This window comes from Antechinus flavipes, chromosome 2 (assembly GCF_016432865.1).
Source record: "Antechinus flavipes isolate AdamAnt ecotype Samford, QLD, Australia chromosome 2, AdamAnt_v2, whole genome shotgun sequence".
Lineage (NCBI taxonomy): Eukaryota > Metazoa > Chordata > Mammalia > Dasyuromorphia > Dasyuridae > Antechinus > Antechinus flavipes.
The window spans coordinates 312045976-312070301 of record NC_067399.1 but is presented as its reverse complement, the minus strand read 5'-3'; the positions used below and the strand labels follow the sequence as shown (position 1 = coordinate 312070301).

At 34.8% G+C, this 24326-nt stretch overlaps 1 protein-coding gene across 30 annotated transcripts in view; it reads left to right on the top strand.

Annotated features, from left to right (window-relative positions):
• Positions 1–24326, top strand: part of NRXN3 (neurexin 3) — a 2067316-nt gene that overhangs the window by 2030105 nt on the left and 12885 nt on the right. The gene's annotated exons all lie outside the window — the stretch shown is intronic.

The window sequence follows — 24326 nt, the reverse complement described above, 5'->3', positions numbered from 1 at the left end:
AAGAAAAACATTCAGCCTTAGACTCAAATCACCAAATTATTTGTTAAGTTTTTTTTTTAAGCTAAACTGACTTAAATTTCAGTGTTTATACGATTTTTCTGTATACAGGTAGGTAAGAAGCTCAGAAGGGATAGAGAATCAATCCAAGGTTATTTAGGCCATGAAGGTTTGAAAATATAGGAAACTATCATTCTTTTGGTCACTTAACAACTTTCATGAAAAATAAATATGAAAATTCTTCAGGGGCAGCTAGGTGGCACAGTGGATAGAGCACTAGCTCTGAAGTCAAGATGACCTGAGTTCAAACACTTAATACTTCCTAGCTATGTGACCCTGAGTAAGTCACTTAACCCCAATTGTCTCAGCAAAAACAAAACAAAATAACATCAAAAAAAGAAAAGAAAAGTTCTTCAGTCTCAGAATGTTTGAAGAACATAAGGCTAGAACCAAACAAGATGATATCAAATCTGATGTGGTTTTGCTATTTAATTTCAAACCTGAGAGAAAATTCCTTTTTTCTTTTTACCAACACAATTCTTTATAAATAAATCATTCAAAGTATGATTTATTCTTCTGTAGAATGATTCTCAGATTGACTAATAACTCTAAATGAGGGATCCCAATCCCATAATTCTTTATTTCCCACCCAACTTTGAAAAAATTTCATTTGCACTTGATAGTCTGACTCAGGATTAAGAAAGTCACTTTGAACCAAGAATCAATTTTACTAATTACAAGGAGATGCATTTTCATGAAAATTAAAAAAGAAGAAATAATAGGAAATCATTTCCAGATTGCCTACTTCTACAACATGAGTTTTCTAATTCATGTTTTAGATAGGTAACAAGATCCCAGGGCAAGGGGCAGGATAGAAACCTCCTTCTGTCATTATGCAGAAATGAAGGACAGGGTCTCTTCTCTACCACCTTTGTGTGACTCACCCACATCTGCCACTCTCTCTTTTAAAAATACGCACAGAAAAAAATTCAACCTTCCACCACTTCCCATAATATTTTATATAGCTATTGCTGGTTATCATTTTGATATGTTAAATGGGATTTTGTGGTTTATGGAGTTAAGGCAGCTACCATTCAAGTCATGGTAGCATTCAGAATTGGCTATAAATTATTTTATTGGCCATGGAGCAATGTGTGTGTTTATATCTGTATCAATATCTATAGATACACACACATAGACATACATACTACAAAAGCTTTCCTATAACCAGAATATATATGTGTAATAAATATATATGTATGTATGTGTGTGTAAATTTATTTATATCTTTATAGATGTTAAAGGAAAGCAGTCTTCCCTGAAATTTTCTCTCTTGAAAAAGATTGCTGTCAAATGTCTTTTCAGTGCAATGAGCAAAGTTGTGGTAATGGCATCATTTAAATACCCAGCCTTCCTAGGCTGCTGGGTCCAATGCTTTTTTTTTTTTTTTTTTTTTTTTTTTTATTAAGGTGCCTATCATCAGTGCTGCTTACTGTATTTCATTACAATGCATTGCTTCACTCAACATGTCCTGAATGACGGAGATATGCCTGGAGGCTTCAAATTCAGGCATTTTCTTCCAAGCAGGGCTTATTTATCTGTCCCACACACACTTGGAGCATTTGAAAGGCTAGTGATGAGGTCCATTCATGCTGGAAGAATTTGTTGGACATCATGGCTGCTTCCTTCATAATAGGCTGGCATGGAAGGATGGAGAGGGCCATTGTTGTCACACAAATGACTGTCAATGAGGCTCACTCTGGTATGACTTGCCAAGGGAAGTGCCATCATTATAGAATGAATGAAGTACATTAGGAAAATTTTCTTTTCCTGAGTCTGACTTCTGCTGAAAGTTTGTAAAGCTATTTATTAACTCACAGAGAAAAAGTTTTGGAATCTGAAGGAGTATAATTTATTTCTGAAAAAAAGGACATCTGGTATATATCCTTTATTAAGAGATCTCAAAGTCCCTGTGAACTAAGTTGGATAATGTTTTAAGAAGTATATTTTGGAAGAAGTAGCATGAGGTAGTGGAAAAATGATGGATTCCTCTTCAGATGTCCTTTGTTCAAATCTCAACTCTCTGTCACTTATTAGATTGGCTCAAGTTCCTTAAACTATCTGGGCCTCAGTTCCCTCAGTTATAAAATGAGGATGTTGAACTAAGTAGTCTCTTCAGCTGTAATTCAGGACATGGAGTTAGGTTTCCTTTCCCCTAGGAGCTAATTTATATAACTTTTCTTGAAATCATACAGAGGAAATAAAAGATCTTTCTATTATTTTTAGGGAAAATAGGGAAAAAATAAATCTGAAGTGAGGTGGATCTATATTCAAATCCTGCCTTTGACATTTAATATCTATATGACCTTGGACAAATCAGTTAATATTCTTGGTCCAGTTTCTTCATCTGTAAAATGAACAGTTTGGAATTAGTGATTTTTAGCATACCTTCTGAGAAAGAAAAACTTCATTTTATATATATATATATATATAGAGAGAGAGAGAGATCACCATGAACAAAACAAAACCTCTTTCAGCCTTAGCTTCCCTAATGTGTAATATACTGATAATAATACTTCACGCTTTACCTTACAAGGTGAAGCATGTGTTTTGTAATCTTGATCTAATCTTCCCCCATATCTCACAACAATAAAGGTTCTTGAATTCATGTAACATGAGAATTGATTGAAGAAACTATGGAGTATTTAGCTCAGAGCACAGCTAGCTTTAAGTATTTGAGGGGCTCACAATTAGAAAAGAGATTCAATTTGTTCCAATTGACTCCAGAGGTAAAAGGCAAGAACAATAGATTGAAAATAAATAAGCAAACAGGCTATAATATTAAGAAGACTTCCCAAGAATTAAGAGTTGTTGAGAACTAGAATGGGGGGATGGAGGAGGAGGGGTGCAGCTCAGAGTACAGTAAATTCACTTTCATTTGATAGTCTTCAAGCACAGATTGGATAAACATTTATTGAATGTATTGTGGCAGAGATTCTTTGCCAAGATAATTATTGAGGTCTCTTCTAACACACCACAATTCTATATAGAGATTGGGTTGTAGGACCACTGAGATCCCTTCCAATCTACAATATTCCATTATGTCTTTCTGATTTGAGGGTTGAAGTGATCCATGCCTCAAATCTCTTGTGTTCCTCTGATCTTTGGTTGTTACTTTCATTATATAATATCCTACCGATTATCTTCTAAGTTTCCTGAGAACAAGTACTATATTCTTTTTGGCTTGCATCACCTAAAACAATCTTTCACTTAGAAGTACTTAGTATATACTTAGTATAAATGTAGACAAAAGCAAAGTAATCTCTCAGAGATCAACATAGGATTATGCCTTCTTTTTTTCTGTCATCACAAGCTGTCTCATCCTTGAAAACTTTACTTCAACAACTTTTCCAGATACTGGAATGGGATATAGGGACAAAAGCTATTATTTCATTGACATAGAGAGCTACCTTGTGAAGGAACCCTCTCTAACAAACAAGTTGGCAATAGATAGTAAACTTCTATCTTGTCTTAGAGAGTGACCAAGAATACTAGGATGTTAAATGACTTCTGTAAGGTAAAATATAATTAAGTTGTGTGCAGGTGGGACTTGAATCCTAATCTTCTAGGCTTTAAGGCTGGTTCTCTTTCTTCTATACCAAGCTATACTAGCACCAGAAACATAGCAACGAAGTGAAATGCTTCTTACTCTTAAGGAACTTACCATTAAATGAAGGGAACACCCTTGAAATGTTTACATTACCTATATAAACTTCCTCTCAAATATATTCTTATGTAGAGCTTCCTAGTACTCATCTTTTATATTTAGTCCCTTTATGCTTCTCCATCATTTTCCTTTCCTTTATAGTAGGAATATGAAAAACAGAATGAGCACACCTTTTTGTGTGTTTAAGTTATCTAGGTGGAATATGAAAAACACCTCAAACATTCTTGTCAATGTATTTGAGAAAAAGTGTTGATCTGTTATTGTGATAAAATGCCTCAGGTATAAGGACCGTTCCTCTATGATGCATCAAACAGAGATATTGATGTCTGTAGTAGTCATATCTATGAATCTGACCCTAGATCTGGGTTGTTGCTATATCTATGAAAAAAAAAAGGAAAACTCCAAACTTTAATTTATTGATATGATAACGGATATACCTAAGGTCACAAAAGTCATAAGCATCAGAGACAGTAGTCAAACCCAGATCCTTTGACTGCAAAGTCAGGAGTCTTTCCATTATATGACCCTGAGAGTTAATTCTCTGCTTTTCCCCAAGCCATACAGCTAAGTTGCAGAGTCAGACTTTGAACCAAAGTCTATTAATTTTAAATCAAATTTGTTTCACCTACACCAGACTGCCCAGGGACTTGCAAAGGTCCTTAAAATGGATGGAGATAATTAAAAAAGTCCAAAAAAAAAAGAAAAATGAGAACATTTCCTATTTTCATTCAATAAACATACATTAATGACTTTTTTTAGTCAGAGGCTCACTTAAAGCTTTAAGGCTATATTTTTTTCCTACTGAATTAAAGCTTTTTTTTTTCTTTGTTTCAACAAAGAGTAACTACAGTTGAAACCTACATTTTCTTTAACACTTAGTCAATCTTGCAGATGTGATGAAGTGGTCTACTTTAGAAAAGGGTTTATTTTAGAAAATCAATTATAAAAAACGGACTACTCTGATACCAAAGTATCAGAAATTTTTGAAATATATGGTATATATTTGGTATCCTCAATAAGATTACTATTTAGTAGAGGGATGATATATGTGCCTACATAGTAAAAATGTAAGTTTAACATATTACAAACATTGATAAGAAAGTTGGAATTTTGAGAGAGAATTTTAACAAAGTTAGGGCCTTCTCATTGTGATTGTCTCTAATTTATCCTTTATTGTTTGTACATTAGAATTGGGATCTTCTTAGAGGAAAGGATTGTTTTTGCCTTTGTGTCTTCAGCATTTTGCATACTGTCTGACACATACTAAGAGCTTAATAAATGATTCTTACCTTATTAAAAACTACTATAAAGCATAAACAATTATTACATTTTGTTTGAAGTATAAAGCAAACAGATTTTACCAGAATTGTATTACTTTTCTTTATTCTTCTTAGGCTTCCTTACTCTTCCTTAAGAATTATTCAATTTGTTTGCTTGTTATGTTATTTTTGTTGCTTTCTGGGAAGCCTAGACAGTCTTAGCCATGATCATGAGGTATGATGTACCCAGAAGGTACTCTCAAAATGCTCTGGATTTCAAGTCAGAAAACTTGGATTTAAAAATCCAGTGTGACATAGGAAAAGTGATTTAACCTTGCTGAGCCTTTATTTTCCTTATCTGTAGTATCAAGGGTTTGGACTGAATGACCTCTAAAGTCCCTTTTAGTTATAAATCTTTTGAGTTTATGAATGTCCCTCCATACCTCTTAAGGATTCTATGACAAACTTATTTCAGCATTTTACCATTAATGTGATCTCTGTGAATATAATGGGCAATAAATCTTTGTAGTGCTAAAAGAAGAAGGCCTGCTAACAGCCCTCAATTATTTCAATTCATATGCCTTAGCAATTCATGAAAAACCAAGAGGCAGAAGTTTTCTATGATACTGAGATGTCAATGATTTGTTATATAAAAGATGAGTTTCCAAATTGAGCTACTGGTACCTAGAAGATGAGAATGTTTATAGGAGTAGATACATACACGGGTCAGTTTTAGAAAGACATGAGATGAAGACTTTCTCTGTATACTTGTTAACCACTTGAGACTAAAAACAGATAATTTGACTATTGGCAAAATTCCATAGTAGCAGCTAACAGAAGGCCTTGGAAAGCTGCCAACAATGGCCAGATTGTATTAAACACCTAAATGTCTGTTTAAGATTAGTTTTTGGCTAAAGAACTAAATATAAGTGGAAAACCTGCTTTCCAGTTTCTTATTCTTCTTGATCTTCACTAAGTGTGAGCTCTGCATGCCTTGATTACATCCCCATAGATTACCAAAATGAGGACTGATATCTAGAGGTTGCCATCCTTCTGTATTGCAGTCTTCTTTAATTAGTAGGGTTATAACTCTGCTTGACCAAAAGTCAAGCCCTAAAAAGATGCTTCTGTATGTTGTCTTGGAGAGAGCATTAGAGTATACAATTTTACTATTTAGCAATATGTAAAAAAATATTGGACTGGGAATTGGGAAAGATTCCAAAATCTGAAAGAATTTCAAGTTTTTCGTCCCAATTTAAAGCCATATGCAAGTAATCAATAACATTCAGTAAATACATTTTATGTTTAAAACATTTTTCTAATTTTAGGTTTAGAAAATTAGTCTACAGAAACAATAGAAAAATGTCATCTTCGAAGAAACTGACAATTCAGTGCCTTGCATGTAGATAAAGGAAATTACAGTCTATTCTACTAATGGACTTTTCTATTAGAATACAGCCATAGCCTATCTTGCCTAATAGAAGCAAGGCTGAAATGATAAGTTGTTTGCTTCACATTAATTAAATCCAGCTCTATAAAATTCGTACCTTAGTTCATATTCATTCATTTCACTAGTATTGATAAATATCAGGCATAGCACTATTTGTCTGTATGATATTAAAATATACTACATTTTATTTTCATGAAAATAGTTTTAAAATTGAACTGGCAATAACAGCCTTCTGTATTAACTCAGACAACTTTAAATAACAACAGACATAATGAAGGACCAATGAACCAAACAGAAGAATTGTATAGTGGAAAGAATTCTGGCTTTTGAGTCAGAAGATCTCAGTTCAAATTATAACTTTGATACTTCTATCTATGTGACCTTGGGGAAATTAGTTAATGTCTCCAGATTTCAATTTTCTCTTCTGCAAAATAAGGATATTGGACTAAATAGCATCTACAAATGGATTCTGATGGACACTTTGGGCTTTGTAATGTTGAACAAATTCATTAACTTTTTTAGGTTCCTCTTCTATAAAATAAGGGGATAAGCCTAGATGAACTCTGTGAATGACCATCCATGCCTATGTAGACTAGTTATCTAATTTGAGATTAACCATAGGCTAAGGGAAGATGGGATGTTTCAAGATAAATGTATTGGTCATTCTTATAAAAATAAGAGATGAAGGCTTTCTTTGCCATTTCCTTCTCTGGTTCATTTTACAGATGAGGAAATTGAGGCAAACAGGATTAAGTGACTTGCCCAGGGTCACACAGCTAGGAAATATCTGAGACGATATTTAAATTCATGAAGATGAGTCTTCCAAATTCCAAGTCTTTATCCATGGCACCACCTAGTTGCTGTAATTGCACTTAAATTTAATTTTTTGCTAGTTTCCAATAAATCAGAGAAGTTTAAAAGCCATCTACACAGTATTTGTAAATTTCTCTAGCTATGATTAATCCCTTAAAATTGTCAGTTTGCTATAAAAATTTGGTACAACTTGATATATTACAGATTCTCTGAAATGAAACATTATCCAGATCTGCAGAAGCTCCCTTTTTAGGTCCTTGTTATCTTTAGGATATCCAGAGAAACTGAGGAAAACCCTTAGCACATTTGTGCCTCAATCTGGCAAATTTATAAGACGATATTGATGAGTCACACTTTTCTAACAGAGGTTCTAATTACCTCTTCTCTGGACTTGCAATAGCCTCCTTATTGATCTCTCCACCACTGACCATCTCTTTCTTAGCCATCCTTCAAAATGCTACCACATTAATCTCCTCCCCCATTTCAAAACTTTGTCCACATCACTCCCTACTTAAAACCCTTTCTATTATCTATTAAACAAAATACAAATTCCTGAATTTGACCCTCATAGTCTTCTATGTCCTGGCTCCCAATGAATGAAAGGGGGGGGGAAAAACATATATAAGTACTCAATATGCCGAGAATTATGCTAAGGCATTAGGAATTAAACTAGAAAAACTAAACTAAATCAAGTAGACACTGGTCTCAAGGTACTTGAATGTGGGGAAATAATACTTGTTGGAAAAATTGTCTATAAAGTTGATGGAGCTTAGAAATCTTAGAGGTGCAGCACAAAAGCCGAGACAAAGGCCTTGAGATCCTTGGGTTACATGAGTAGGTCCAATGGTAGTAGCAAGAAGAGGATGTTAAGGGTACAGACAAGGCAGATGAATGTCCAAGCATCCCCTATTTCATCAGAAGAAATATGATAATAAATATTACATAACATTCTAATGTTTGCATTATATTATTTCATTTTATCCCTACAATAACCATGGGAGGTGGATATTGTTGTAATTTTCACTTCATAAATGTGGCAAATGGGGTAGATAGAGGTTAGGCAACCTGCCCAGAATCACAAAAATATTGTCTGAGGCAAGATTTGAACTCAGGTTTTCCAGACTGAAGGTATAGCAGTCTATTCACTACATCACTTATAATTGATAACTGCGATCTCATCTAAGTTATGTGAACAGTTAAACAGTTTGTACATGTTTTGGGCAGGGAAGCAGGAAAGAGAAAAGAAGAAAGGGTCTTCATTGTGGATTTCCCAATCCTAATTCAAATGTGGTATTATAAAAAATAACTGTAGATCTAGAGAAAAAGAATGGAGAAGGGAAGGGGCTGAATTCTGGTTTTATTCCCTACTAATTTCTTGTATTCTATTTGTCACTTAACATTTTAAGGGTAAGTCATTATCTATAAAATGAAGATAATATACCAGATAATCTCTAAGATATCTTCCAGTTCTTAAAGGTTATATAGTTCTATGGTTCTATGGATATTCCAGTTCCATAGGTTCCATCATAGACCAAAATGTACTAATCATTGTGCTTCAAATTCTTTCCCCTCTCTACAAATTTGTTGATGAAAGAGGGAGAGAATAAGTGTTTATTAAGAAAGAGTGTTTATTAAGTGTACCAATCACTTGTTAGTGGTTTTATAATATTACCTCATTTAATCCTTACAACCCTTCAGGGAGGTATGATAATTAAACTCATTTTATAATGGAAGAACCTGAGGCAAAAAGGTATTTAATTACTTCACTAGGGCCACAAATAGCTGGTAAGTATCTAAGACCAGATCTGAACTTTGGTTTTACTTATTTGAGGTGGCTAGCACTGTATCTACGACTATTCCTTCTCTTAATAACAGATAAAGATACTGTTTATAAACAGCTATTTGTCATCTGCCATTCTTACCTGGCTTTTGAAGAAGCATTTAGGATATCTTTTGATTGTGGGTTGAGTGTTATGAATTAGGAAGACAGATTTTCAAAATTTGGACTCTTGGAACCCCTCCATATGAATTTGCTTAATCACTGTATGACTCTGGGTGGATGTGTTAGTGAAGTAATTGTTGAGAATATGTAGATAGTGACACTTAGAAGCTATGTACAGGAAGAAGTTTGGCACTTGCATAAACAAAAGTGTGAATCAGTTCTGAGTCTAATGAAGGTGTCTCCAGGGGGTAGATCCCCGGAGTATATTCTAACCTTTTAAGTGGTAATTAGACTGGTGGAAGTCTGGAGAGGATTGTTGTTCTGGGTTCTAGTGCCAAGTTATCAAGGAAAAATCTCAAAATTTTGAGAACTTTGAAAATTACAAATAGGTTTGAAATATGAAATGGCAAGCTCTTGAATCCCAGAGTTGCCAGAAGAAATCAGAAAACCGTCTGAGAGCATCTAAACATCTTAAAAACAGTGAAATGTATGGACTGATTATGATCTGAGATGCAACACTTGTTCTAAAACCCCTGTCTGAGTGAATATTGCAAAAATATTTAATATTTTCATTTCAGGATGACACAGTTTAAGACTGAAATTACAAAATGTGGAGGAAAGAAAAATAAAATTACTCAAATTAAAATTTGGTTGCAGCCTTTTGTTGCTGTTGTTATTTAGTTGTTTTTCAGTTGTGGACAAGTCTTTGTAAACCCTTTTTGGGATTTTCTTGGCAACGATACTGGAGCATTTTGCTTTTACTTTTTCCAGCTCATTTTACAGATGAGGAAACTGAGGCAAATAAATTTAAGTGACTTGTCCAGGATCACACAGCTAGTAGGTATCTAAGGCTTGACGTGAACTCAAGAATATGAATCTTCCCTATTCCAGACCTAGCACTCTATACCCTATGGCACCACCTAGCTGCCCATTATTTCTCCTCGTAAGAAAAATTATATAGGCTTTCTTGCAAAATCAGAGAGTCAGATTTCAAAATGAAATCCCATCCCTACTCATAGCAGGTGCTTAGTATATGTTCACTGATGATGAGAGAAAAGGAATTTCAGTGGTGGAAAAAGGAGAGCAATCTCGGAGACAATTCATTAGAAGTTGCAATTCAGATACCTCACTACATTATGTGGCCCAGTTCTTCTTATAAGGGAAGTATTATGGTATTTTAGTGAATACTGACTCTAGTTCCAAATGATCGAGAAATCAAATCCTTACTCTTCTACTTACTATTCTGCAACTTTGAAGAAGTCACTTAACTTTGCAAACCTCAGATTCTTTTTCTGTAAAATGAGAGGATTGGAATAGGTCTTCAGAGAATTCCCTTGCTCCAGCTCTAGACCTATTATCCTATGAGTCTGCAAAGATCAAAAAGTGCCTTTACCTTTTGCCCACTCACATTGTGGTAAACTTCAAGGTCACTTCAAACTCTCTCAATTTACAGATTAAAAAAAATATGAGACGACCAGAAAAGTGCAATTATTTATCCCCAATCATATACCAAGTAAGCAGCAGATCTGCATTTATAGCCCAGAGACTCCCATTCTTTTTACTACATTGCACTTCTGCTTACGGACATTTAAAAAATGCACTGGAAATAATAATTTTCATATCATTCTGCATTAATACTAGTTCTTTGTAACAAGGTAAACAGATTATTTGGCTTTCTACTAATATTCTGATGAAATAGGTTCTTCTTGTAAATATGTATCTAAGATACCACTTGTTCCCCATTATCATTGAATATCTTCCCATGAAACTTTCCCTAAGATCTTGGGTTGAAGTGGTAGTTTTCACTGTTCCCTAAAAGAGCAATTATGTTGGGAAAAGCCCATATGGCAAAGGAGAGAAACTCCATTGTTTTTATAGTCTGATGTGCTAGCAAATAACACACAAGTTCTTCCCAGTTGGTTGCTTGGCAGTTCCCAATTCTCAATCACAAATCTGAAGAGCTGGACCTTAAGGTTTTTTTCTTTGTTGATCTTTGCCAAATAACAACAATGCTTAGCAATAGAGACAGCTAGAAAGATGGGCTGGTTGATGGAGAGGCAGGTAGATAGGTTGATAAATCAATCTTCCCCCACTATAAAAATACAACACCAGAAACATCCTACTTTGCTCATGGCTTAGTTCCAAGCACTCTGTTCAAGACCACAGATGACATAAGACCCCATGACATAAAGCTACCTGTTGTGCTTCAGAGCTATGCTGTTTGGACTTGAAGCAATTTCATTATATTTTGTCACTGTTGGAAGAGTCATCCAGCAGAGGAAGAGCTTCCCATAGCTTCAAAGTACAGATGGGTAATTGTTGCCATGAAGTCTCTATACAAATTGGATCGAGGTCTCTGGAGAGCGTTGTGCATCCAAACATTAGCACACTGAAGAAGAGAGAATGGGTAGAGTTCTTTGAATCAATAAAACCAGTAGTGCCTAACACTTTCTACTAAAGGCTGAACCTACTGGATTTAAAAGCTTTCCTTAATCGCACAGCAACTAGGAAAAAAATGCTAAACTCGCAGCCTCTCTGTTAGCTCCCCCTCCCTCTGTTGAAAGGTATTATTTCATAGTTGAGTGACTGCTTTTCTTTGAACTCTGCAGAGCTATCGTGTCAGCAATAGAGTTTTCACATGGGATAAACCAATGATTCCACTTAGCAAAACCTTGCTCTATACACATTGCTTTGTTCAGTGGCTCTCACTGTGAATTGATGGGGTTACTGTAGATTCAGGGAATTTTTAAGCAACTTTTTCATCTTGTAGACAAAGGTAAAAAGTAATACATGCTTAGTATGCTGAAGATAGAGTAGTCGTCTTGTCAATGTGCAATGACTTGAGACCTTCTAGATCCCAAGCATACACTTCTATCATGATAGAAGAATTGTGGGATTGAAGAAAATGGAACTTCTTCAGGACTCTGGTAGAGATAGGTTTTAGATACCAATATCACTAAACTTGTTTATGTCAGGGGTCCCTGGGCAATCTGAAAAAGTCTGTAAACCCCATTCTCAGAATAACATTTTAAATAATTGAAAAAAAAATGTTAACTCTCCCTCTGCTGATGACATCTATCCATGGATCCCTGGGATGGAGAATGGGCTTGTGTTTTCATTAGTTGGGAACTCCTTTTTGTGTAAATTCATGCAAATTTACATCATCCTCACACTTTATATTTCTTAAAGATTTTCCTAGAACATCTTGATATTAAATGGCATGCTCAATTTAACACAAACTTGGATGAATCAGAAGCTAGTCTTAGGTTCAAATCTTCCTATGATCTTAAGGTCTGTAAGGAAGATGGCAATAAGAATTTGAATTATATTAGAAACAAAGATTAAATTCACAGGATCTTAGGAAAGGATATACCTTTAAAGATTTGATTGTGGAAATGACAACAACACTAGATTCTTAGTCTGAAGTACTGGGTTCAAATTCTACTTACTATTTGTCATTTGGGCAACTCACTTCATACCTCTGGGTCCCTGTTTTCTTATTTTTCAAATGAAGAAGTCAAATAAGATCCAGAGTTCTTAACAGTATTTGTGTGTACATGTGTGTATATACACGTGTGCATATGTGTGTGTGTGTGTGTGTGTGTGTGTGTGTGTGTATGAGAGAGAAAGAGACAGAAAAAGAGACTGAAACAGGGAGATTGCTAGACTCTCTTTGGTACTATGAGAAAGTCTTAGCTTGTTTCTCAGAATATATACATTTAGCAATTGAAGAAAATGCTAAATTTTGGTTAGGTGTTAATAAAATAAAGTTGCATATTTTTTCCCATCCAAATTTATGGATAATTCTGAAACCCAACCATAAATCCCTTAGAGATTCAGATTAAGAAACAATGGTTTTGAGAAATGGTGTCAGATTCAAATTTAAAAAAAGATCTCCATGGTCCCTAGTATTGACTTAATGTTACAGGAGTCACCTGCTAGTGGCTGCTGGGGATCAAATTCTGACCAGCAGAAAGTATCCCTTTCATGTGAAAGGATGATAATGATATAAGAAGACTCAAAGGCAGTTGCATTCTCTGACCTTTCTCCTCTTCCTTCTTTCTTCCATTTATTTCATTCCCAATTCAAAGCCACATCTGAGTCAGTAAAGGCTGATTTGCAATTCCTTCAAAGATGTTATGATTCACAGCTGTGGGGGCTTTTAGAGAATCGACCCATCCTTTCACACTTAGGCATGGTCCTTAACACTTAATCCCATGATATTGACTTGAAAAATTACAAATCGACATTATCTATGTTGTGTGGTATTTTTATTTATTTTGTTAAATATTTTCCAAATCCACTTTAATCTGATTCTTCTGGAACTCCCTGCAGTTGGGCTGTGGATATAATACCTCTGGCTTAGAAAATCTGTGTTTCCTTTCAACTCTAAATTAATAATCCTATGATGTAATTTGATCAATCCTTTCTTTGAAAGAATAAGAAAAATGAGATCAAAAGAAACCAAGGGCTTTGCTCAAGGCCACAATTCTAGTTAATGTTAGAGCAGGACTAAAACTAATGTTTTTTATTAGTCTTGATTTTCAGGGGCCTCAGATTTATAATGTTTAACATTGTTGAATGTTCTATGATTAATACTGAACTTGACCCAGTGTGAGAACAGACCCTTTTGACTTTATTTTCCCTAGTGCTTAGCACAGTGTTTTCATTAGTTGGGATCCTGATACATCATAGATCTTCATAAGGGTATCTTGAACTACTAATTTAATAATATGCTTTCTTAAAACTTGCCTCTCTTCTTTCTTTGGCAATTGCATATAATCTCTATTATCATCCTATCTCTTCCTTAAATGGCTAAAGTCTTGAGAAAGCCATACACAATACTTACTCTACATCCTTCCCTCTCATTTTCTTAACTTTTTGCAACCAGCTTTCAACCTCATCATTCAACTAAAAGTGCTCTCTAGAATGATTAATGTTCCCTTAATAGTTAAATTAAATGACCTTTCATTAGTTCACATTTTTCTTAAATTTTCTCTCACCTTTGACCCTGTTCATCACCCTCTTCTCCTTCATGCTCTCTATTCTTTATATTTTTATGATGTTGCTCTTTCCTGTTTCTCCTCCTTTTCTGTCTTTTTAGCTGCATCATCATGTCCCTTAATGATGAGTATCCAATAGGACTCTGTCCCAGGTACCCTTCTTTTCTCCCTTCTCTCCCAAACTTCAGACTCTGTTTCTTCAACTATCTATTAGATATCTTAAATACTATGTCCTTTAGACATCTTAAGTTCAATGTGTTCAAAATTGAATCCATTATCTTTTCTCTGAAAGTCTCTCCTCCTAACTCCCTAGAGTTTCATCATTCTCACAAGCACATTGACTCATAACTAAGTATAATTCTCAACTCCTGTTTCTCATCCCCTATATCCAAGCAGTTGCAAAATCTTATCTCTGCCTTTGTAACATCTTTCATACTCTCCCGATTCTTTTTTCTGATGGCAATACCACCATGCTACAACTTTAATAAATTCATTTCTAGACTACTATAGTAACCTGATGAGTGGTCTCTCTGCCTGTTCTCTCTCCATTCCAATATTTCATCTAGTTAGATAGCAATTGATCTTCCTAAAGAGCAGCTCTGATCATATTACCCCCTCAATGGCATAAAGCTCATCTTTTGTTTGAATTTTGAAGCCCTTTGTAACATTATGCCTCCTTATCTTTCTAGTCTTCTTTCACCTTATTCCCTTGCAGTCCACTAGCACTGTTCTCCTTGCTGTTCCCCCAAAAAGAAATAATTAATTTTCATTAACTGTCTGAAATCCTTTCCCTTCACATTTCCACCTCCTAGCTCCCTTGTCTTCTTTCAAATTTCAGCTAAGTTTTCACATTATGCAACAGGCTTTTCCCACTCCTCAAACTTCCCTTTGTCCTGTGCCTGCTTTGACCATGTTTATGTATAGTTATTTCATGTTGATTTCCCTATCAGATTGTGAGCAACTTGAGAGCATGTAACCTTTAAAAAAAATTCTTTGCATCTCTAGTGCTTAGCACAGTGTTTGGCCAAAAGTAGGCACATAATAAATGATAACTGACTTGACTTGACATAGTTATTCTCTTTAGTTAATTTTCTTTTTGCAATACATACACCAAATGCCATTGTTACACTAGATTATCCTTTTTAACATTGATGGTTCTCCCAAGTTATCAGTCACTGAAAGTATTAAAGATGAAATTTTGTTTCTTTGTTTGTTTCTTTGCTTTATCCTAGGTGCACATACAGTCAAGTCCTTGATTTTGGATTATTGCATATTGAACAAATATATTAATCTATGCAATTTGTCAGTTACTAGAAACCTTTCTAAATGAAGATTGCTTCCATCCTAAAATATAGACCCTTTCTCTGCTGTGGGTTATTCCTGAGGGTAGTATCTTTCCACTTTGATTTGTCTCTATTACCCAGTTATACAAGCTACATCAGATTATGCCCATAAGACCTCTTCCTTTCTTCCATTCCCTGGCCTACAGCTGCCACCTCTAGCCACCTGGCTGTCATCACTATATCCAGAGGCAGCCATAGATATGAACAGATGCAGCCTAGGCCCTATCTCAGAAATCCCAGGTATCATCAGACAATATTTGGAGGAATGAAAATGGGTATCATAATACTCAACTACTATGATATTAGACAACAAGGAAGCACAGGGGATAGAATACCAGGAGTCAAGAAGACTCTTGTTCCTGAGTTTTGATTTGCCCTCAGGCACTTATTAGCTGTGTGATTCTGGGCAAATCATTTTACCCTTTTTGCCTCTTCATCTCTAAAATGAATTTGAAAAACAATAGAAAGAATAGGGATCCTGACTAATTAAATTTCCTAGAAAACTCAGAATCTGACTGAAAAACCTTTTAGAGTTTACATTATGGCTGTTAATTCTGCTCATAAGACACTCTGGGAAAACTGACCTTTTTTCTATACCATTATGATTGATAATAAGAATGGGATGGACATTTTAGCATTTCCTAATAAGGATTCAGAATCAGCTGATTTAGAACTCACATCAACTTAGGACTAGAGTCAGGAAGATGTAAGTTAATATTTCACTTTTGTTACTGATTATTTTACGCTGGCCAAATTACATAATTTTAGACAATTCTCGAATAGTTATCTACTAAGTTATATGCAGTCTACCACATATAGTCTCATAAAGAGTTTTCACACCACTGGAATAACAATTACTTGCTGCATTGACCCCAACTTAATAGGAAAAAAACAATAATAATTTGTCATCTGTTTGAGCATATGCTTTTATCTCTAATGCTCCATTTACACAGATCCAGCATTACATTTTGAATGAGTCTTTTCCATGGTTGTGAAATCACTCAAATCTCACACTGAGAAGAAAGTGGCAACTTCCCCTGAAAACATCTTAGCAATATAAAACATGCTGCTTTTTTCACATAGGTAATTGTAATTTCTTGGACAATTTTGCAATTTGATGACTAGTTAGTATACAGTCTAATTCAGGTAATCTTTGGTTAGGCCTTTCCAGGGATAAGGACAAAACAGCTCAGGTTCCTATTAAGATGGAAAGAGGATGTTTGTGTTGTCTTCTGAAAGCTGTACATTCCTGGAAATGCATCTGGCTTTTATGAATAAGGAGAGTATTCTTCAAGGTATAATGATTTTTTTATATTAAAAATATAGAACTCGGTTATCTCTTCTCTTTCATGATTTCTTACAACCAATAGTACTTAAAACATGCAGAGGAAAGATGGCAATTTTGGAAAGAATCCTAGAGGAAAAAATCCATTGAACTGAGTTCTAGTCAACACTGACACAGCTGATCGCTTTTCATGTGGAGAGAGGGAGAAAAAGGAAAATAAACCCTCTTGAATAATTAAAAAATTCTATAAACATGATCATAAAGTGTTTTTTCACCAGATCAGGCAAAATGGTTTCTCCACCGCAGCATTCTAGGCCTTTAGTCATAAACAATGCCAAGGGATTCAGAGACAGCTGAGCACATATTTAATACCTGGTCCTTCCTTCATTCTCCTAAATATTCCTTTCTTCTCATTTCATTTCTCTGACCAGTTCTTCCTGACTTTTAAAGACAATAAGCAAATCTATAAGTATGAAGCCTGAAGTCTCTAATTATTTTGTCTTTAGATTACATGGTTACAGATGAAAGACTGAGTCTGTAATAAGCATTACAGCCCCAGTTTGAAAAAGGTTGAACTTCTCAGATTGGATTTCATGAAGTCTTTTAAGACAGCTGTGGATGGGAAAGTCCAATTTGCATGAAAATTGCTGACTAGAACTCTGGGGATCTTCATTCCATTTACAATAGAGTACTAAAAGGAGAGAGGGGGAAAAAAAAGGAACTAAGAACAGACAGCTTAATGCTTTATATATTTATTGGGCACCTACTGCATGCAAGGCATAGTACAAGTATTATACATATACATAATACAACTTTGATAAGAGGAGAGGCAAACAAAATAAGATATTTTCCAAGCCATTTGTAGTTTCTGTGAAGAGAATTAGTGCTTGAATATCATATGCCATTATAAAAACTTTAATAAGCCAACAATCATTTATTGCTAGGATCAAACCCAGGCACTATGGCAAGTGCTACTGATATGAAGAAAGGTCACTGACATTCTATCAGGAGAGACAATATGCAACTATGTACATTTAAGTTAGATACAAAATAGATAGAATGTAATTTTAAATGGAAGATACTCTCAGTTGTTGGGACAGTTAGGTAGTGGATAGAATGTAATTTTAAATGGAAGATACTGTCAGTTATTGGGACAGTTAGGTAGTGGGTGGATAGAGGAGCCCTGGAGTCAGGAAAACTTAACCTTCCTGAGTTCAAATCTGGCCCCAGACACTTAACTAGCTGTATTATCACAGGCAAGTCCCTGTTTGCCTCAGTTCCTCATCTGTAAAATAAGCTGGAGAAGGGAACAGCAAACCGCTGCAGTTTCATTTTCAAGAAAACCCCAATTGGGATCATGAAGAATCAGATCTGAATGAAAACAACTGTGTAACAGCTACCATCGGTTGTATATGTATGTTGTACTTAATTATGGATTCAGAAGATAAAGTCAGAAATGAGTCCTTCCTTGGAGAACTTCCACTGGTGAGGAACCTTCAGCCTGTGGAGGCTGGCAAAACCTTTGCTAAGGCTAATGAGCTGAACTCTAGGTACAACAACCTCTCACTGCTTCAGTTCTATAAGTTGATAATTTTGTATGGCCCACAAATGATATAAATATCCAAATGGCCTTTGGCAGAAGAAAGACTTCTCAGGTAGACTGTAGAAGTACCTGTATGAGCTCAGATTTTAAGTACTTCAAGAAGAGGGAACAATTTTCTACTTCCTTTGTTTTAGTTATTCTACTTGACTAGGGTATTAGCTACTTAGTAAATGCTTGTTAGGTGAACTGAAGAAAGTACCTAAGGACTTGAAGATAAGAGTCATATGCGCTCCTTCAAAATCCAAATCCAAAGTTCAAATCCAATTGGCCTGATAAATATTATCTTTGAATGGTAGACTGAGCATGGGGGAAAGAAAGTTAAATTTTGGAGTAGTAAAGAACTGGAATTTAATCTATCTCTGACAGTTACTAGTTATCTAATTCTGAACAAGTCACTAAATCTCTCTAAGTCTCAGATTCCTCCTTGTAAAATGATGATAATTCAGTAGGACTTGCCTATCTCACAGGGTAATTGTGAGGAAGAAAAAAGTAATAGATGTAAAGCATTTTTCAAACTTTAAAACAATCTATTAATATAAATAACCCTCTAATGACACAGTCCTAAATATTAGTGTTATTTTATTATAAGTGTTAAATTATGAGTAAAACTAACAACGAGCTTCTCAAATGCAGAATATTTAAGCCTTGTTTAAAAGCTTTACTTTTTTCATTTTTTGAAAAAGAGAGGAAGAGGCAACTACAGCAGCTTCTATTAAAACAAAATTATTTATTTTGTAAAATTTTAAGTCACAGTTAATAGAGAATCTAATAACTTCGAATGATCCTCAATAGCTCCTTATTTTGGCAAGATTGAATTAGCCATGTGCAATTGCATTTGACCATCTGCAAGTGGATGAAATTTGGATGAATGATAAGTTCTTATGAATTAATGAACACATTCACACACATGCACATACACAGAGAGAAAGATTACATACTAACTGCTAAGCATTAATTAGGCAGGAGATCAAAGAAATATAAAATTTTAGAATTTGGTATTAATGTGTCTACAAATCATGATTCATAGTTTGTTTGAAAAAAATCAAAGAGATTCTCTTGTAGGCATAGAAGACTTTATTAGCATAAAAGCAAAATGGGAGTCTGATAATTAGTAAAAGTTGGGAGGGCTTTGTTTATTGAAATTTGGAATTTCAGAAACCTGCAGCATAGAAAGGATCCTGGATGCCTTTTAGCCAAGCATTGTCAATCAGATAAGGAGAAAGATAAGAAGTCTAGCTGGTGCTTTTATAGGAAACAAATATGGCATACCATCTAGATGAGAGGTTTTATTGTTCTGCATTCTTTAGCTAGATGTGTAGTTTTGAGTGGACCTTGGACTGTGAACTATCAATATAATGCTATAGAAAGTGCCCTAGATTTGAGTTTAAAGGATATTACCTCTATTTACTAGACTATAATGTCTTACAAGACCATTAACTTCTGTCTCAGCCTCATTATCTTTAAAATGAAAATTTTGGCATACAGCAGTTGATCTTAAAAATTGTCTTTTCTAACCACCTTTTTTTTTTGTAGATCAGCAAAATACAGGTAGATGTATCAGAGAAGATATATGATCAGTTCAGGTTTAAATTTTTGTTAACTGAATAGGTTTTTTTTTTCCCCCCTCCTCTCTCTATTACCTTTCTAGTGTATGGTGTGTTCTACTTTTTCCTAGCATTGAGTTCCATTGTGGACCCCAAAATATTGGGGTTCCAAAACTATCTCATAAAGTACATCCAAAGAATTTGTAGGCTCAGACCCAACTTTAAATCGAGAGGGAAAGTTTATTATAATTATAATGGTACTGATAGTGGGCATAGTCACAAAAAAGAGCTAGCAAATAAGCAGGGGAAAAAATAGATATTTTTAATAGGGGAAAGTAAAAGAAACCAGGTGCTTCATGCCACTGATATGCAAATTTTGTGGCTCAGAAGTAGAGTTGGGGAATGGTCAGTTTCTTAAACAGTTTTGATAATTTGTGTGCAAATATCTTACCCATAATTCACTGGTTGAAACCCATGGTAGTTAGGGGAATTTCAGGAGATGTCTTTTTAAATCTGAAATGTCACTTGGTCAAGTGGCAGGCATCCAGTTTTGTACTGGGTCTGAGTTAACTTTAGACACCTCTTTTTGATGCTTCTTAATTCTAAGCCTCCTATTCTCACTGGCCACCAGGCTGTTATCTGGTACCTAGCAATCTATTGAACTCAGCATCCTGGCTGTACAAAATAAACTAAGGCAAGATAGACTAAAGGCAGAAAGTGAACATTTCTATGTCAAGATATACTAGAGTCTATACTATATCTCCCCAAAACTAGGGAGCCAGGGGTTATTATTACAACATTCCTAAGAGCTACACCACATCACTACTTTCTAGAAATGATTTCTATTGAATTCAGTGAGTTATCTTGTCTTCCATGACAGGTGCAGATATAGTATTTTCTTGGAAAATTTCATAGTCTTCTCTCACAGTATTAACTTCCTTTCTAACACATTCAGTCAGCTTCTCTTTATTTATCTTGACATATATCTTCATTTGTATCTATCAACTGCCTATCTACCTATATCTTTGAGATAGGGAATGGATCTGTGGTTCCATTAGAATAGGGAAATTCAAAGTGAGAAAACTTACTCTATCAATGTGAGGCAGCATCATTACAATTTAATAGTCTTATAGAGTTATCAGAACTCCAAGAGGAGTGACTTGTATATATGGAAAAATATACTAAAAAAAGTCTTTAAAATCCTTTGCCTTTGACCTAAGTGAACTGAGGGAACTATCCCATTTATTTTGTTTTGACTAAAGTAATATTCTCATGAGAGAGAATACAAGTTACAAATCTTGGCTCAGCTGTGAGTTTAGTCCATATTGACCAATAAAACTGTCATTTTCATTCATTGCACATTTTATAATGTCCACTGTGTACAGGAATCAATATTTAGGAATTTAATAATTAAGCATTCATGTTGGATTAAGAAACATTTTAAAAATATATAACCCTTATTAGCAACTCATTTGTTTAATCTTGTGGTTAGCAATAAATGCATCAGCAAGAGTTAGCAGCATTTTTATGAAGTAACTTATTATAGGATTCTTTTTATATAGCAGTACTATGAAATAAGCCTTCTCTTCTGCATCTTCATTTTATGAACTGAGAACTTTGGAACTCAAATACTTCTACTATGGCTTACATATTTTCTTTACTGCCTTTGAGATTTGTAATGGGCCAAAACTCTGGAGAAATATACTTGAGGCAAGGATTCTTACAACAAGGTGTCAAGTCAGTAGAATTGATAAGACAATGGTTATCTAGTTTAGCATGGTAATTAATAGTTCTCTAGTTCAGTATGATTGATTTAATCTTATAACAAATAATGGTCTCCAGTGATAGAATGATTGACTTATACTCAGTATGATGAATGGATTTAATTGTAATAGAGTATTTAAGACCTAGAGGAGGACTTGAAGACAGATACCTTCGTGGTGGCTGGCCTGTCCTCCTTCACTTCTCCACTAAGACCAAGGCCCACCTGAAGGTTCCCCAGAAAGCTAGCCAGGCCACAGGCAAAGAAGACAGACTGTGAAGGAGATAATAAAGACTTTGGACTTTATTCCTGACTATTCTTGTGATGATTGTTTGGCTAAAAGCAAGGCCCATTCAGAAGACCTCCAGAGAGCTAGCCCAAACATTACAGAGATTGTACAAGGTTTTATCTGTCTTACAGTGTGAAAAAGCCATATCAAGACACACTAATAAGATCAGACTCACAATATCTGAAATGAGTAACGGTGTAAGAAATGGAGTAATGGTAGAAAAGGAAGTCTCATTGGTTAATACACACTTTCTTTTTTCTTCTCTCAAGTTTTAAGTTTTCATGATGTCTTACAATGAATTGGCTTTGTGGGAAGTATTGGGGAATAGTTCATAATCACCTTAATTTATGTATATTAATTAATTTTATTTCAATTTGACTCCCCTAATCCTATGTAGAGGTAGTTACCATGAAAGAACCTTAATGGTTCATTACCATTACCATAGGTCAAGTAGATGCAACTATAAGCTAGAATAGCGGTGAACCAGGTCAGAAATCAAAAGGATTTTATATTCATGGATTGGTGATCCACTAAACTTAGGTACATAAAGGCAATAAATGCATGCTTAGTCTGTGGTCAAGTACTTTAGGTTGATATTATTGGGCTCTGCTTCCCTGAGTACAAAAATCATAATATTTTTCTCAAAATCGTACTTAAAAGTAACAATGTAATGATGAAAACTCACTGACTCAAACATTCCTTGAATGTAAGTTGGCAATTTTAAAATAAATAAGTTACTATATTGAAACCTCCATGATCTCAAATACTTGATTGAACTTCCAAACAAGCAGATGTGTAAGTTCAGCTAACATACTTGAAGGGATCTGCCTCACCATCTTTGATACTTAATCCAGGTCTTTTGAATGCTTATTATTATTGTATTATTATGATCATAATACAAAGACTTTCAATTTATGTACTGGAAGAAAAAGGTGCTACAAAATGTATTTGTTAAATACTATGCAGAAACATTTAGGGTTTTTAGGGCAATTAGTAATTATATATCATATATTATAAAGCATCCAAAGACAAAAAAAATATCTTTAAGCAACAAGGGTTTTATATTCACTTTTATTTTTATAAAAATTGCCCTTTGTGGAATTTCCAAAGTAGTGATTAGCATTATTAAACCAGAGACTAAAATCTTGGTATGGACTGACCCATGGGGACACAACTGTTTCAAGATTTAAAAATAAATTTAATAGGAGGGGGAAATCTCAAAAGGGATTACAGTTCTGAATTATCTACCCAATTTGTTCTTTCTCTCAGTCACCTCAAATTATCCTGAGGAACTGGTTGAATTGGTTCTCAGAATCAAATCCTCTTGAGTGTCTTGCCTTTGTGGTTTGCCTACCCAGGTTTCCCAGTCCATGGTTAAACCAATTTCCTCAGTATACTCTCAAAAGAGATATAGTATAGCTCCATAGTATAGACTCTTCCAGTAGAGGCATAAGCCATTCCCAACAATTCTAACTTCAAAATTTTTTCAATGTGAATTGTGCATGGAGGCAAAATTTGCTTCCTATCCCTCTCTGTCTTCCCTTGGCCCCCAATCCTATTGAATCTTCCTTTCCCACAAAGGGCTCTAGCAGGCTGGGATACTTTTTCCAAAATGTTTCTAAGAATCCAACTGGATAGGGTTTGATGCTTTGTTTTCATTTTCTTGGGAAATATACTAGGTTTATGAATATTGACCTTGAATTTATTGAACTGAAAATATTTTAGACCCAATTACTGAAAATGAATATGCTGTGTCTTTATCAAATTTGTACTTACATAGATCGTTTGTCTCAGCATTTGGCTCCCAGTATGATCAAAGACTTTCAGAATAAGTTGAAACCATCATTAAATTATAATCTCTCTGTGTAGCTCATTTACTATATGACTGCTGGGCAGAGAATAAATATAGCCATGTTTCTTAGTATATAGGTCTCTCCCTTTCTTAAATCTTTAAGTCCATGTCCCCTATGTTATCCCTTCTAGTCAACACATTACTCTTGGAATGATCTTTGCCCCTACTGGACGGGCATGAAATGATATATTGCCTAATGCCCTCCTATTTCCAAACTGTTCTTGTCTTTGCTAACTTCCCCTTAGACCAAGCTTGTTGTTCTGTTTTTTCTACTTTCCCTAAATGCAACTTACTTTAAGCATGTATTACATTGATTAACATCCTACAGTTAAAAGAAACTAGACTATAACCCATCTGTCAGTCTTAGCCAATTTCTGCTCTTTTCTATGTCTATTTATGACGTACATCCAGACTGCACGTCTTTTTTTTTTTGTTTTTTTTTGTTTTTTTTGTTTTT